We start from the raw sequence: 14,008 nt of genomic DNA on the forward strand, positions 1-14,008 counted from the left end.
AAGCCCTCTGATCTATTGTTTTGCTGTCAGTTTTTGAGCTCAGCTCCTCTCACCTGCTTGTCCCAGCTCTGGCTGTGGTTTAGTCCTCCCATGTATCACCTCCAGAGCTCACCGGTGCCATCACTGGCACCAGCAGAGCAGGGATCACTGAAGTCCTTACGCTATTCATCAGCACCAGCTCCTGGGATTCCCACCTGCCCAGGGTCATTGCTCTCCTCCTCTGATGCTACATGGAAGGCCAAAATTGGTCCTATTTGAAGCGTGTGTGACCTTACGAATCAACACAGCCACCACAAGAGGGAGGCAATTTGCTAAACCGCTGCTGCGCAGAAACCTGCCTGGCACTGCGATACCGTTTTTCAGCATTGAGATGACAGCTGTGTCCTGATGCCCCACCTGGGACTGCACCACAGCTCATCAGCACCAGGGGCTCAGCGAGGGGAGGAAGGAGGCACATCCCAGTTAACACCCATCAAAACGTCAGGGTACCACTGCCCTGGTGCTGGCGGAGGGGAAAAGCAGGGGGACCTGCTTGGGAGTGTTGGGGCAAGATGGGCAGCATTGCTAGTGCAAGAGGCTGTGGGACAACGGCTATGCTGCATCTTGTATCGCCTGGCTCAGCTGCTGCCAGGCTGGGGCTTGGTTTTGTTCTGTAAAAGACCAAAACTGGAAGTCTCCTGCTCACCACAGGGAGTTAATCACAACCATTTCCAGCAGGTGCTGAAAGGCATTTTGTGTTGCTGTGCCAGGCTCTAAAAATTAAAGGACATTACATGATGTCTTTTTTTCTGCCCTGAGGATAGGACACATGCGAAAATAACCAGCCTCACCTCCTCCAGGCTCTGATTTTGCTGCTTGAACATACACTGTGTCAGTGAACACGCTAGGGCAGCTCAGCACGGGCTGCAGGCAGCTCTGCCCAGCACCACTGGCACCTCCTGGGGCGACCAGAGCTGCCCCTGTGCCCTGTGCTGGCCAAGCCGCAAAGCACAAGGCTGGGGAAGCTCCAAAACGGAGTTGAAACTCTGCAGCACAGTTTGGACCTGGGACAGTCAGAGCTACCAGCCCTGGGTCCTCTAGGTAGAGAGGCCAGATGATAATTTTTGGATACCAGTTCATCTTTCTTTCTCATGTAGGCAGCAAGGCCAGCTCACTGACTTACTGTTTTCCTGGGGTCTTTACTTTTAACTTGTTTTCATGTGTTGTGCCTAATCATTCTGAAATCTTTCCTAGAATCAAAAAGTCACCTAGGCTGACATCACTGACTGCATGGTGGGATTTTGAGAAGAATTTGTAAGAATTCAGTTAAGTGTGTTGCACTCAGGTCCCATGATCAAGCAGACTGTTTTCCAGGCTCCAGATCAGGGGTGGCCTGGCTCACATGGGGTGGTGGACAAGGTTACGGTTCCAGCTGAACTCCCACCACATGGATGGCTGGGCTGGTGGTGAGTCATTGCATCATACATTATGTGTGTTGTACAGTTACATTTTAAGGCAAAATGAAATAAACTGATTCATATGCAGTACGTGAGAGGACACTCAGGGAGCAGTAACTTTGTCATCGATCCTGGTGTAAGCTGACCTGTCCAGCTCACGAGTCTGATGCCTCTGATTCAGGAGTTCGAGACCCTACTACAAAATGATGTCTCTAAACAACAGCAAGGAAGGCATCAGGGCAAGTCACCTTACAAAATGCATCATCACTCAAAAAAAAATGGAAAACTTTTCTCACAGCATGGAGGAGACACAGCTGTGGCTGTGCACTTTAATTCATAAGAAAAGTCACAAAACTCTTGTACAGCCTTTAGTGCAAGAGGTCAAAACACTGTCAGGGCAATAGGTGGAGGAAAGCAGTGGATGGAAGCTGCACATGGGCCCATAAACCACATCTGTGAAGGATGCCTTGCAGTGGCAGTGTCTGCTGAAACCACCACGAGCTGCCTAGCCATTTTGCTAGGGATCATTCTGTGTTAAGTTCTTTCCAGGGGAAAGGCAAAGAAATGCAATTAAGACCTCTAATTGCATCAAAATATTGTAATGAAGCCAGTGACTGAGATGTAAGTGTAAGTATGCAGGAGTTTGGGGAACTTGTGCTACTTAATTAATGAGATACACTGCAACAAGAGAAAGGAAATAAATGTGAAAGTGTTAAGTCTGGCACCAAGATGTTCCATTTTGAAATCACACAATTTTCAAATGATTGATATATTTCTTGTTAAATCAGTGCTTAGAAGTCCCACTGAAAGACATCCCAACTTGACCTGAGTTGTCACCATCATCACTAGACAGCACAAGCACTCGTGGCTGTGTGTGCTCAGGATGGAGGGAAGGCACCAGCATGGAAAGATATATCAGTGTCTCACTAGTGCCCAGCAGGATTTGCACTTTTTCTTTACAATCAGAAATCTTTTGCAACTTTGGTGGGTAAGTCTCACCTTTTGGAGGTAAGTCTCACCTTGACATACACTGTCACCGTGATGGAGGGTGCTGTGCAGGTCGGCTTGCTCACAGGCGGAGGACAGAGTCAGGTTCACAGTAGGAGCACACAGATTTTGAAGGGCACAGCAAACCCCTCCACCCGCATCTGCCCCGGGATGTGATTTTAGGCCATCTGAGTTGACTTTCAGGTGATCCCACACCCGACAGGGGCTCATTCCTCACCCCAGCATTCCCCAGGAAGCGTTCAGTGAACTCAGGGCAGACCACTTCTCACTCCCAGGCCAGGAGGATCTTCTAAATGCTCTGGCACAGCTGCTGCACAACATCCTCTTTTCTAATGAAAACATATATCACCGTCACAATTATCTGCGCTGCCTTCTAATTAAAAGGCTGTTGCTCTATCTGCTGTTGTTTCCTGCCCATCCCCCTTCTGAAACCTACAAAGGAGTCAGACTTCAGCAGGCAATTTCCTGCCTGAGACAAGGTATAGGCAGAGAGCAAGGGTGGTTTGTTATTTACTTTGCTGATGGCTCTGCTTAATGTCATTTTGCCTGACTTTAGGTCATATGGTGAGCAGAAGCAGGGACTGGAGAGTGCGGCGCAATCCAGACCCTGTTTCACTGGAGCTTTGTCCTTTAAAGAGGAAGAGGAGGAGGAGGATGTCCTGCTACTCCACAGCTTAGGGAAAACCTCCCAGGGCATCTCACTCACCATGGATGTGGAGAACATATGGAGAGGTGATGTGGAACAGAGCCAGCAAGGATGTATATCTCCTGCTTCAGAAAAACTGTATTTCCCCAGAGCTGTTTCTGAGCTCAGTTACCCAAGCTGGGTAGAAGTCCTTCTCAGTCCCTGTAGGACCTCTCACTTTGCATCAGCAACATCAGATACACCTCAGACTGGGAAAGGCAAGCTCCAGGATAAGTTCACAGCCTCATGGCTAAGGTACTCACCAAGCAAGGGGACCCCTGTAACTCCAAGCATCCTCCCTCCCAGCAGTCCTCAGAAGAAACGCATGAGGTGTTCCATTTTCCCTTGGTCCCCCATGCCCTGGGCATGCTCCAGCTCCTGATACAGGCATCACCACGGCCAAAGCAGCTGCTGCTCCCTTGGTGCACCTGTAGTTGGGAAAGGAAGGTGTTCCCAGATGTGGACGCCATGGCAGCAGATGTGGACACTGACATCAGCCAGACAAGCCAGAGCAGAGCCTTCAGTGCCAGGGAGCTGCACCCATGCTCATGCTGCTGTAAGGCCATACAGCACCCCTGGGTCCAGCAGCTAAGGAGGTTTTCAGGGTCAAACGTGAATTCAGGCACTAGCAACAGCAGGTGGACACATGGGAACAAGTTCTTTATGTCCGGCTCTTACTTATAGCTCACTGATCAGGGTTACTGCTCTACACGTAAGCTCAGCCTTTTACTCAGTGCTTTAAAGAGCAGTTGCACTTGGTTTTATAAAGCCATGAGCCCACAGCCATCAAAGTTTGTCTTTCCTTTCTCCATGTCTTCACACAGAGATGCTGGGATGCCTCTTAGGCTGTGCTGGTCCTGCTGGGAGCTGCAGGGAATGTGAACCAGGATCATTCCTTATACTATCACTGGACAAAGTTTGATTTTTACTGAAATAATTTCCTCAGATATTTGTTATGTATTAGAGTGGAAGAGATGGTCCCAGAAAGCATCTAATTAGCATTTGAATCAACAATTCAACAGTTCAACTTTCACTGCCCCCGGTTCAGCACCAAACGTCCCTGCTCCATGAGCCAGTCATGCAGCTCCCAGCATAGGTACAGCCTGTGTAATATGGGGAAAAGAAGCAACAAACCACCATTTCCTCAGGTCTTCTTTATTTTCTAATGATTACACTTGCTGCAACCTTCCTCCAAGCCATGAAAGACGGCTGCTTGCTTTCTGCTCACTTCCAACAGCTGAAGGGTGTTGGACATGGCTGATCCTTGCTCCCCAGCCTGTGTCCGCAGGGATGCTCACTTTGCTGAGCGGATAATGCTGGTGATCACCTGGCCAAGGCTTCCACCAGCTAATCACTTCCCCCTGATTAAGGGGAGAGAGACAATTACCCTTATTTGTCTTGTCAGCGCTTGGATGTGATGTGTGGCCGATAGTAACTGGCAGCCGCTTTGCCTCAGGGCTGCCCCGGGGTAATAATTTACATAGTGCAGCTAAATCTGAAAATCCCACTAACATCCTCTTCTAATGAAGCTCCAGGTACCTTCCTCAAAGCCCCGGCAAGGCTGTATCTAGGCAACAAAGGCGGCTGCCCTCCACGAGGAAGCACTTAGATGAACACCTCCAAAGGCAAAGGATGCTGCTAATTAACCCTTGGGGCAGTGCTGAGCTCTCTGCTCCAAACAAGGTCTGTGCATCCCTGCCAGCCCACTGGAAGGCTCTTTGGGCTCATACCCGCACTCCAGATTCCCCTCGCAGCCCCGCAGCAGGGCTGGCAGGCAATGCAGCTTTGCTCTTTGAGGGTTATTTGCTAACATGTGGCAGGAGTTCACCCGAGCCCTCGTTGCACCTGCAGTTCTTGAACACTTTAAGCGTTTGCAGAAATTTCATGTCAAGTTATCAGTGCAAACAGCAATGGGAACAGAATATAAGCGTACCTACTGCAGGCAGGACTGTCCCTTTGGCAGTCCGGGAACAGGAACGGCCTCTGACCCTCAGCAGCCAGCTGTCCCACGAACAAGCCGTCCTTCGGAGCTCCACAGTGCGACTAAGACAGCAGTTAATGAAGCGGATGACCACCAGTCCCCACATGGTCTGACATGATCAGTAGCTGTGCAGGGCTCGGGTTTAGGATTGAAACCCGGAGAGGATCAAACAGGTAACCAGATGCAATAAGCAGCAGGATGAGGATCTCCAAATTTCCAGAGGACAGAGGGAATTAGTGTCTCCACACTGGAAAAGCCACCCCAGAGCACATGGGGAAGAAGCTTGATAGCTTAGTGCTAAGTAACCCAGAGGAACGTGGCTAAGGGAAAACAGGCATGGAGATCTAGGGGGGGTCAAGAGAGGCATTTCAGGCAATTAACTTGGGAGCCGTTTATAGATCCTGCAGGTATCTGCCTCTTAACACCCTCTGCAATGAGATCCTCAGCTAAATCCATCAGTCAGACAGCAAGCATAGGCTGGAAGAGGCAGCGTGACTACCCCAGAGAGAGACCACACACTGATGGGAACATCACTCACATAGCAAAGGGCCTAAAACCCATCAGAGTGATGTTCAAATTCAGTAGAGCGGAGAAAATAAACAAGGAAGGAAGGAAGGAAGGATGGAAGGAAGGAGGGAAGAAAGGAAGGCTGTCAAACAGATCCAAGAATGGGAAACAGGAATTAAATCTTTATACCACTGACATAAAAAGCTATTTAAAGGCAAGATCTGATCTTCCAGCTCTGGCTTTGAAGTATTTTACATGGAGACTCCAACTGATCTTGATAGGGTGCTTATGAAATGCAATATAACTCAAGAGGAATAAGGAGACCAGGGCTCAGTCCTACAGAGTTTGATCCAAAGACTCAGAGGAGACTCCACGAGGACCTGACCACGTTGCAAAACCCAGTAACATTTCATCAGACTAAATATGGTGCTGACAAATACTGTGTGAGGTGCACCAAAAGGGATAATTACACCTGCCCATGAACTTGCCCAGCTTCTGAATTCCCTGCATGAACTTGGGCAAAAGGCCTTGGTGTGAATATTGAGAGCAGAGCCAGACTTGAGACAAAGCCAGCTGTGATGAAGATCCCAGGAAGGACAATCTGACATCCCAGCTGTGTACCCTGGAGCTGTGTTTGGTGAATATTTTGGGAAAGGAATTTCTGTGCATCAGATTGCTGCTGGCAACACATGCAAAGATGCATGCTATTGCTTTGATGTGGCCAGAGTGGGACCTACAAGTGGAGTATGATCCAGAACTTAATGGAGCTGTCAGAGTACTTTACAGGACTGGGAAGAGCTGTCTGCATCCTAAATTGGGACATGTGTCACTCTGGAAATTGCCACTCAGAGACATGAACCCCATAGTGATGGGGTGGTTCATGCTCTCCAGGGCAGCTCTGGAGGCAAAGCAGATGGTTTCAGTGACTTCTACTGAGTCTGATGCTCCTGCAGTGACCTGGAGCAGAGGGCACACCAGGAGGCCCTGGAGGGGATGGGGAATTTATTTCAGGTGGATCTCAGGAGCTCCTGTAGCCTCAGAACCAGCAGCTCTCCAAGATGACCCTCTGGAAAGCAAAGGGTGGCTGCAGGTGGCACGGTGTGGCTCCCAGCAGGGACTCAGGGAAGAGATTTTGGCCCGAGGTCTATCCTCATGCCAGAGTCACCCAGGAGCATCCTCTGCAAAGGAACGAAGAAGAGTGGGAAGGAAGGAGGAACCTTGCAGGAACCTTCAAAGCATCTGAAAACTTCTTCTTCTGCAGACTTCATACATGGAATTGGCATTGCAGAGCATTCTGAAGCAGGCAAAATAAAGCCCGTGGCCCACGTGTCTGGGAGGTCAGGGCATGGGCCTGGGCTGAGAGCAGGGGCAAGCTGAAGAAAGCACAGACTAGGAGCAAGGGATGCTGACAGCAGTCATGTGCTGCATGGTCCCTCATGGGTGCAATTTCCCACCACAGTAAGTACCAGCCAGGGACTTTGTATTAAAGTCCTCCAGGATATTGCTCACCAGTGTTATTCACAGGTGAATGAGAGGTGCAGCAGGCAGGGAGGTGGCTGCGGCCCCAGCTGGGTGTCTGCCATCTCTTCCCCTTAACTCTTGAAATAGCATGCAGGACACTGCAGGAAAAAAAACTCATGAGAAGGGAACAGCACTCGGGCTGCAACCTGCCACCAACTCCTCTCTGGGCAAACACATTTTCTCAGCCATCTGGAAGCTAATTCGGAGATGCTGGCTACATCTGAGGTTGCAAATGCACAGTGTCATGAGCCATTCCCTCAAGGAGCCAAGTTTCAAGGCTGATTCAAAGATTTCATTGATCAAAATACTGCCAGCAGCAAGCACCTTCTGTCTTGCTTGTACAGTGTCTATCAGACCAGGCACGTGTAAATCACAGGCACGATATACCTTGCCAGATCAGACGGAGATGACAATGCCAAAGCAATTATAGTGGTCTAAAAAGGCCTGCAACAAGACGGCACAATAATCCTTCGCACTTCCAGCACTCCTGGATGTAGGAGAGCAAGTCAGGCAGAAGGAGCCCAGGAACGGACGTGACAGCCAGTTTCCCTGCTCCCCACATCAAGGCAAGGACGGACTACCTGAATACCTGCGCCCAAGTACTGGGCAGACCATTTGGACACAACCATCCTGGGGCTCCTGAGCCTGTGAGGGAGTGAAACAGGTTTTGTTTAAAGGTGGAGTCTCCTTCTGCTGGCATCGACCTCTGCTCAGCACCTGTGGCTTTCGCAGAGATCCAGAACACCCAGACATCCAGAAAGGTGATGCTCTGGGCACCAATAAAATGTGCCTCAAGGCTGAACCATTCCTACTGCAGATGTGTAGCGTTCACCAAGGTGTTTATATTAACAATCCCCCAAATGGACAATATTTTGTGTCAGTATTTCTAAAATGAAATGGTTCAATACTCCATTTTGCAATGACACCATATGAAATCCTTTTGTTGGCAAATGCAATATTTTCATTAATATATATATTTAATTTCCTATAGAATGGCCACAAATTAAACATTGTTTCTCAATGTCTTGCTAATCCCAGTGAAGAAAAAATGAATCAGTTCCTCAACTAGCTCCATGAGAACACAGAATAGCAACTGATTTACTGACCGTGACCTTGGCAGGGCTATAAACTTGCCCTTTAGTTAAGCCAGGCTATGGCTCAGGGGAGAGCTACATCCCATTTGGTGGTTCATCACTCTCTGTTAGCAAAAAAAAATATTTCTAATGCTAAAGAACTCCTATAGGTAGACCTGACATTCCCATAAATGCATATAAAAATCAGATAAAATAATTGTTTTTTTCATTTTGATAATTTCTAGAGGACCTTTTTTCTCTTTGGAGACAAATTTATAAGCACTATTTATAAAATGGACAGAGAGGTGATTCTCTCCTAAATTCCCTCAGCTCAGTCAAAATGTGGGAGATATTGGCTTAAACATCTTTACTGCTTGCTTTAGAACAGGGATTTTGAGTTACAGCAGCTGTCTCCGGAGGACTTGGTACCCCAGGAGAGCGAGGGTATGCTGGGCAGTCGTGCCCCCAGCTCTCCCACTGTGCACTCACCTATCAGAAGAGGCACCAGAAGCCTAAATAATTTTTAATTGCTTTTTATTAAAGAGGGAGGAACAGAAGATGGAAGAGCGCAGAGCACCATCCTGAGAGTCCTGGATGTGTGAGATGCTTCTGAGAGTCTGGGGTGAGAGGATGAATTTACAGTGCAAGTGGATCCCCCAACAGCCCAGCTGTGCTGTCCCTGTGCTCCAAAGGGGATCCCCCTCTTGCCCTGTTCAACCCAGGACTTCATGTGCAGATTTCCTTTGCTTTTCCTATAAATGGGTTCTAAAAGGCCTCTGTTGGTGTATAATTTAGAGCCAGAGCTCTGTTCTGCTTGTACTCCAGGTCCCACCATCCAACCTGGATCGCTTTCACCAGGTGCCCCAGGTCTTGGACCTTTTATTCCTCAACCGCTGAGCAGTCACTGAACTGACTGCAGGGTCTGTCGCTTGTGTTGAGGAGGTATCGCCACCATGCAAGGTACAGACCTGGGTGCACACAGTGCAGGATCCTACTGCAATCCCCAGGTCAGACAGCTTGTCCTAGGGCCACAGCCCGGAGCTGCTCAGTTATCTCAACACTGTCTCCTTTCTCAGTGTTATCTAGTGCTGGTTCCTGGCCATGAGGCTGGAGGAACTCAAACCCTAGCTATATTTTTTGGGAATATTGTGATTTTAGAGTAGGCAGCGGAAGGTGTGAGAGGAACAAGGACATGTGTACTGGAAGTCTTCAAGGTTTCCATTCATGTTGGCCATCTCCAGGTGAAAGCCAAGCCCAAATCTTTGTGGATTGTTTCTTCTTTGAATATTGAAGGAGAGAAGAAAGCGGCCAGGAATTACATCTGCAGTCCTGTCAAGTCCCCAGAGCTGGATTTCACTTACAGACACATATTTGGACCTAAAACATTAAAAGTTCTTCCCTGAAATCAGATAACGCCCAGGTGAAGCACAGATGGAGGAAGAGATGATGTTGAGAGTGGTGATGATGCAATTAGGCTGTGCAAGTCTAATCGTAGAAGCCAAAGGGGCTTTAACAATCTTTAAGTCGGCATCCCTGTATTTTTACCTGCTGTTCTCATCACAAAGTTCAATTTTTTATTTGGACTCTGAAGCGTAGACGTAAGGCACATAGGTCCCAAGGAAAGATTCAGTGTATGAAGGTGAAAATTTGTAAAGGTGCCTACAGATCCCAGGAATGATCCTGCCATGGGAGACGTTCCAGTTACTGTGACCCCAGATTTCTCTTGGCAAGTGCTCCTTGGAAATCCTGCCATTGATGTTACTTCTGACTTGCAAGTGACTTATTAAGGGCATCAGCAAACTCCTTACACAGCCTCAGGAGAAAGCACAAGCAGCAATTCACTTCCTTGCACCTGGAAATCCCTCCAGTGTTCAGCAAACCTGCAGTTCAGCAGGACTGGATTTGATGTTGGTTTTGGGAGGGGCAGCCTGGGGGCACCGCTACATGACGGAAGCTTGTAGCTCTCTCTTTAATTGGAGGTGAATTTAATTTCAGTAATGAGCCTGGCACATTCCAGTTCCTGATTAGATTTGCACAGTGATTAACCCAGCAGATATTCACTTGGCAAACTGCCCAGTCCATTCCAGTTGCAGTGGACTGAAACCACTACTGCTGCTGCTCCCACACTGGGAAGCAAGGTCACATGAAGGTCATTGTGGCAAGGGAGCGGTAGCAGGGCTCAAACGCATGCTGATTTTCTAAAATTCTGCTTGGGAAGGTCCTTTCTAGCTCCTCCTGTTGGATCCCACCCAGACTGAGAAGACCCTGTGGATCACACTGTGCAGTTTCTGGTGCTTCATGAGATAGAAGTAGCTTCTTGGAGGAGAAGATTCCCAAAGAGATAGCTGGGTTTGCCCGAGCCCCTAAGGGTGCTGAGCATCTCTCAGAAAGGGCTGCCAAGCTCTTCCATCTCCGTGTACTTAAGATGTGCAAGAAGCTTCCTGTTGTATTCTTTGCTGAAGGAACTGTGCCCTTGCATGAAAACAGCTGGAGCTGTGGGTGCCTCCAAGTACATTCATACCTCTATTGATCTGAGCTCCTCGCCACAGGGGAGAGCTGCATGGGTAAAAGGGCCGTGGTGTGCCTGAGTTACACCAGCATGTTTTGGATGCAGAGTCCCATCCCCAGGACTGTCAGGAAAATGTCCTCTGCCGTCATTAAATTCACTGTCAGAAGAAAAATAAACTGGAAGCTACTCTAAGATGAAAAGTCATCTCTGAGTTGGTCTGAACTACCCAGTGGTTTCCATGTGTCTCCTGAGGAGCCCCCACACGCTGCCCCAGAGCAGGACAGGGCTGGTGCCCTCTCTGCAATCAGTACCCCTGTGCCTCTTGGCCAGCAGGTCCAGCTCAGTCCCACCTCATCTGGGGAGGTGGGACCATGTCATAGTGAAAACTGAGAAGCGTGCAAAACATCAAAGGATTTCCTCTGTTGTAATTCCATTTACTGGTTACTGGATGTCTCCATTACAATTATTACCGGGACAGAGAGTGAAAATGGCCATAAACATGCTCTCAAATCAATTGCAAAAATCCATAGTTGGCTCAGGAGAGACACAGGGTGATGTCTGCTCAATCCACCCTCCCCCAAACATGGCTTATAATTTTCTTATGCTCACAAAAGACATTTTTTTTCCTTCCCTCAGGGAGTGTCCGAAAGGGAAATAAGACAGGATCAAGAGATTAGCATGTGTGGTTCACGTTTGTAATTTGGCACTACTGGGATATTATAATATGGCCCAGATGCCTGGGAAGGTGTTTAATGTAAGCCAGAATGATTGACATCTCTCCATACAGGATCTGAAGGCTGTCAGATCTCAGGTTATTGAGTGTCCCACTTACTGACAAATATATACATCAGCTAAGTAGGGCACAGATCTCCAGCTCACCCTGCCTGAGCTCATATCATTCTCCTGGAGCTGCATTCGAATGAGCTCTGAGCTTCTGATGGCACCAGCACCAGGATATTGGCAATTCCTAAAACTAATGGCCCAAACCCCATGATTTCATGTTGTGCAAACGAGGTTTATTTTGGAAACAGGCACCAAGTCAAGCAAACTTCAGTAACTCCCATTAATCCATGACCTTGGGCTGCAGCAACAGCATGAGGACTTTGCCTCTTAGGAGGACCAGCGCCTTGGGAAGGGGCATCAGGGTCACGCCGGGCTGCCTCCATCTCCCCTGGCCATCAGGCTGAGGTTTGCTTTCATTTGAGGTTGCCACTGGAGTCGATCGCCTGTGGTTTCTGCCACGATGAGCTGCCCTAGGTGACCCAGGAGATCAGTGGTGTGTGGTGGTGGCACAGCGGGAGGGGGGCTGTGGCACTCACTGACCCGTGAATGCCAGGGGCAGGGGGGACCGGGAGGGAACAGCAAGACCACAGCCGCACCGGGAGCTTCTCTGGTGCACCAAGGCCATGATGCTTTGGGAATATTTCTGCACCAGCAAAATATTGTGCACCTGGGCATAGAAACATCTATGTTAGAGTTAACTAGCTTTTCTCAGTGTCTTCTTTTGCCCTAGAAATAGCTCTGCAGTATAAAGACCAAACTTTGTCAATTTTATTGCCATAAGAATGCTTTTGCCTGCACTAACAGAGCTCTCCCAGGCACATCTGAGCACCTGCATAGCAGGAGCCGTGAATTCAAACAGCTGTTCCTGTGGGAAACTTCTGTTCCCTTTGAATCCAACCAGATATTTAGGAAAGAGACACCAAAACAGATGTGAGATCCATGAGTGAGACATCATAAATTGACCAGGGGTTAGTTGCTTTAACAATTATTTCCAGGTTGAATTTACTTTGCTGCAGCTCACATTCAGTGCATCCTGTTATGTATTTTACTACTAAATTAACAACCCAGCAGAAATTAATTTGCCATTTATCCACCTACATTTGTTCTGAGCTGTAACTTTCTCATTTCTTTATTAAAATGATTTGGTTGAGCAGTTGTAACACCACTGTAAGACAGCTTTCCTGGGCCTTGGATCACTCTAGAAAGCCTTACCTGGGCACTTTCCATTTGGAGCCAGTGCCTGATAAGTCTTCCACCAATACCATCAGAGTCAAAAATGGCTGATATTCCCTTTCTCGGAAAGTCAACATTGTGAGGGTCTCATTTGCGCTCTTCCCCTACTGCTGCCAGGACACTGTAGTCCCACAGACCCCTACTCCAATCTCTCCTTCAGCCATGAAAGTATGAGCCTCTTCCACAGTCCTCATCCAAACCTCTTCGTTGGTGGACAACAGTGCTGGAATACCTGCGACCAGATTAGTCCTCAGTTCATCCTCAGGTCAGGCTCTCACGTTCCTTCTTCACATCTTCCAGTTTCAGGACCCATGCTGAATCTTCTTTGCATGCTCAAGGTCCTTGCATCGTTGCTAAGAGATCTTTATGATTGTTGGATTAACCTGCCGTGGCTGTGCCAATATTCAGCAGTTTCAGCTGAAGGCTGGAGTTCCCCTTGTGCATGCTTAGGAGCTCCTGTGCAAGCCTGGTAGGTAATGGGAGGTAGAGTGTGGCTCTTGGGGGAGAAGCCCAGGAGGAAGTCAATCATGGTCTTGTGCAATCTTAAGGGGTCAAACCTACAGCACCAATATTTGGTAATTCTGGCTTTACTTTGGGTTTCTGAAAGACCCCAGAGGACTGTAGAACCCAGCTCCCACAGATACCTGGCCAATGTCTTTGATCTGCTTCAAAAATCTAATCTACATGATTCAAAAACCCACAGTGGTAGAAGGCTTATGAGATTGTTAAATCCTGAACAGAGATCCTTTCACGCTTCGCCTTATCACCTTGAAGGAAGAAGAACATGCATGTGAAAATGACCTCTTTCACCTGGAAGATGGTAGAATGAGCACAGCAGAACCCAGCTGACACCCTGACACTGCATAGGAGACCTCAAAAGTGTGGGTGAGAGCATGCAATGCCATGATCGCCCTGGAACCAGCCCCACCGCCTTGAGCACCTGGCTCCCTCAGCACAGCACTGTGCCGTGGAGGTTGAGCTGTGCTCCTACTTGAAGTGGGAGAAACACATCAGGAAGCTCTGGAATCAAGGCATGCTCTTAAGTGGAACAGAAGACTTAAGCAGCGTCTTTGCAGCAAGTCTCCTGGGTTTATAAGAAACACAATTGTGCCCTGTCCTTTGGAGTCAATGTAATGGGCTCAGGCAGCATTAGCTGGGAATGGCATCTTGAGGATAAAGAACAGGTGTCAGCCCAGACCCAGGGTCTCATGCTGGGCAAGGATTATTTTATTATAATTAATATTCTTATTTCTTATTATTGTTAATTACTGG

The sequence above is a fragment of the Balearica regulorum genome, chromosome 22 (assembly GCF_011004875.1).
Source record: "Balearica regulorum gibbericeps isolate bBalReg1 chromosome 22, bBalReg1.pri, whole genome shotgun sequence".
NCBI classification, from domain to species: Eukaryota; Metazoa; Chordata; class Aves; order Gruiformes; family Gruidae; genus Balearica; species Balearica regulorum.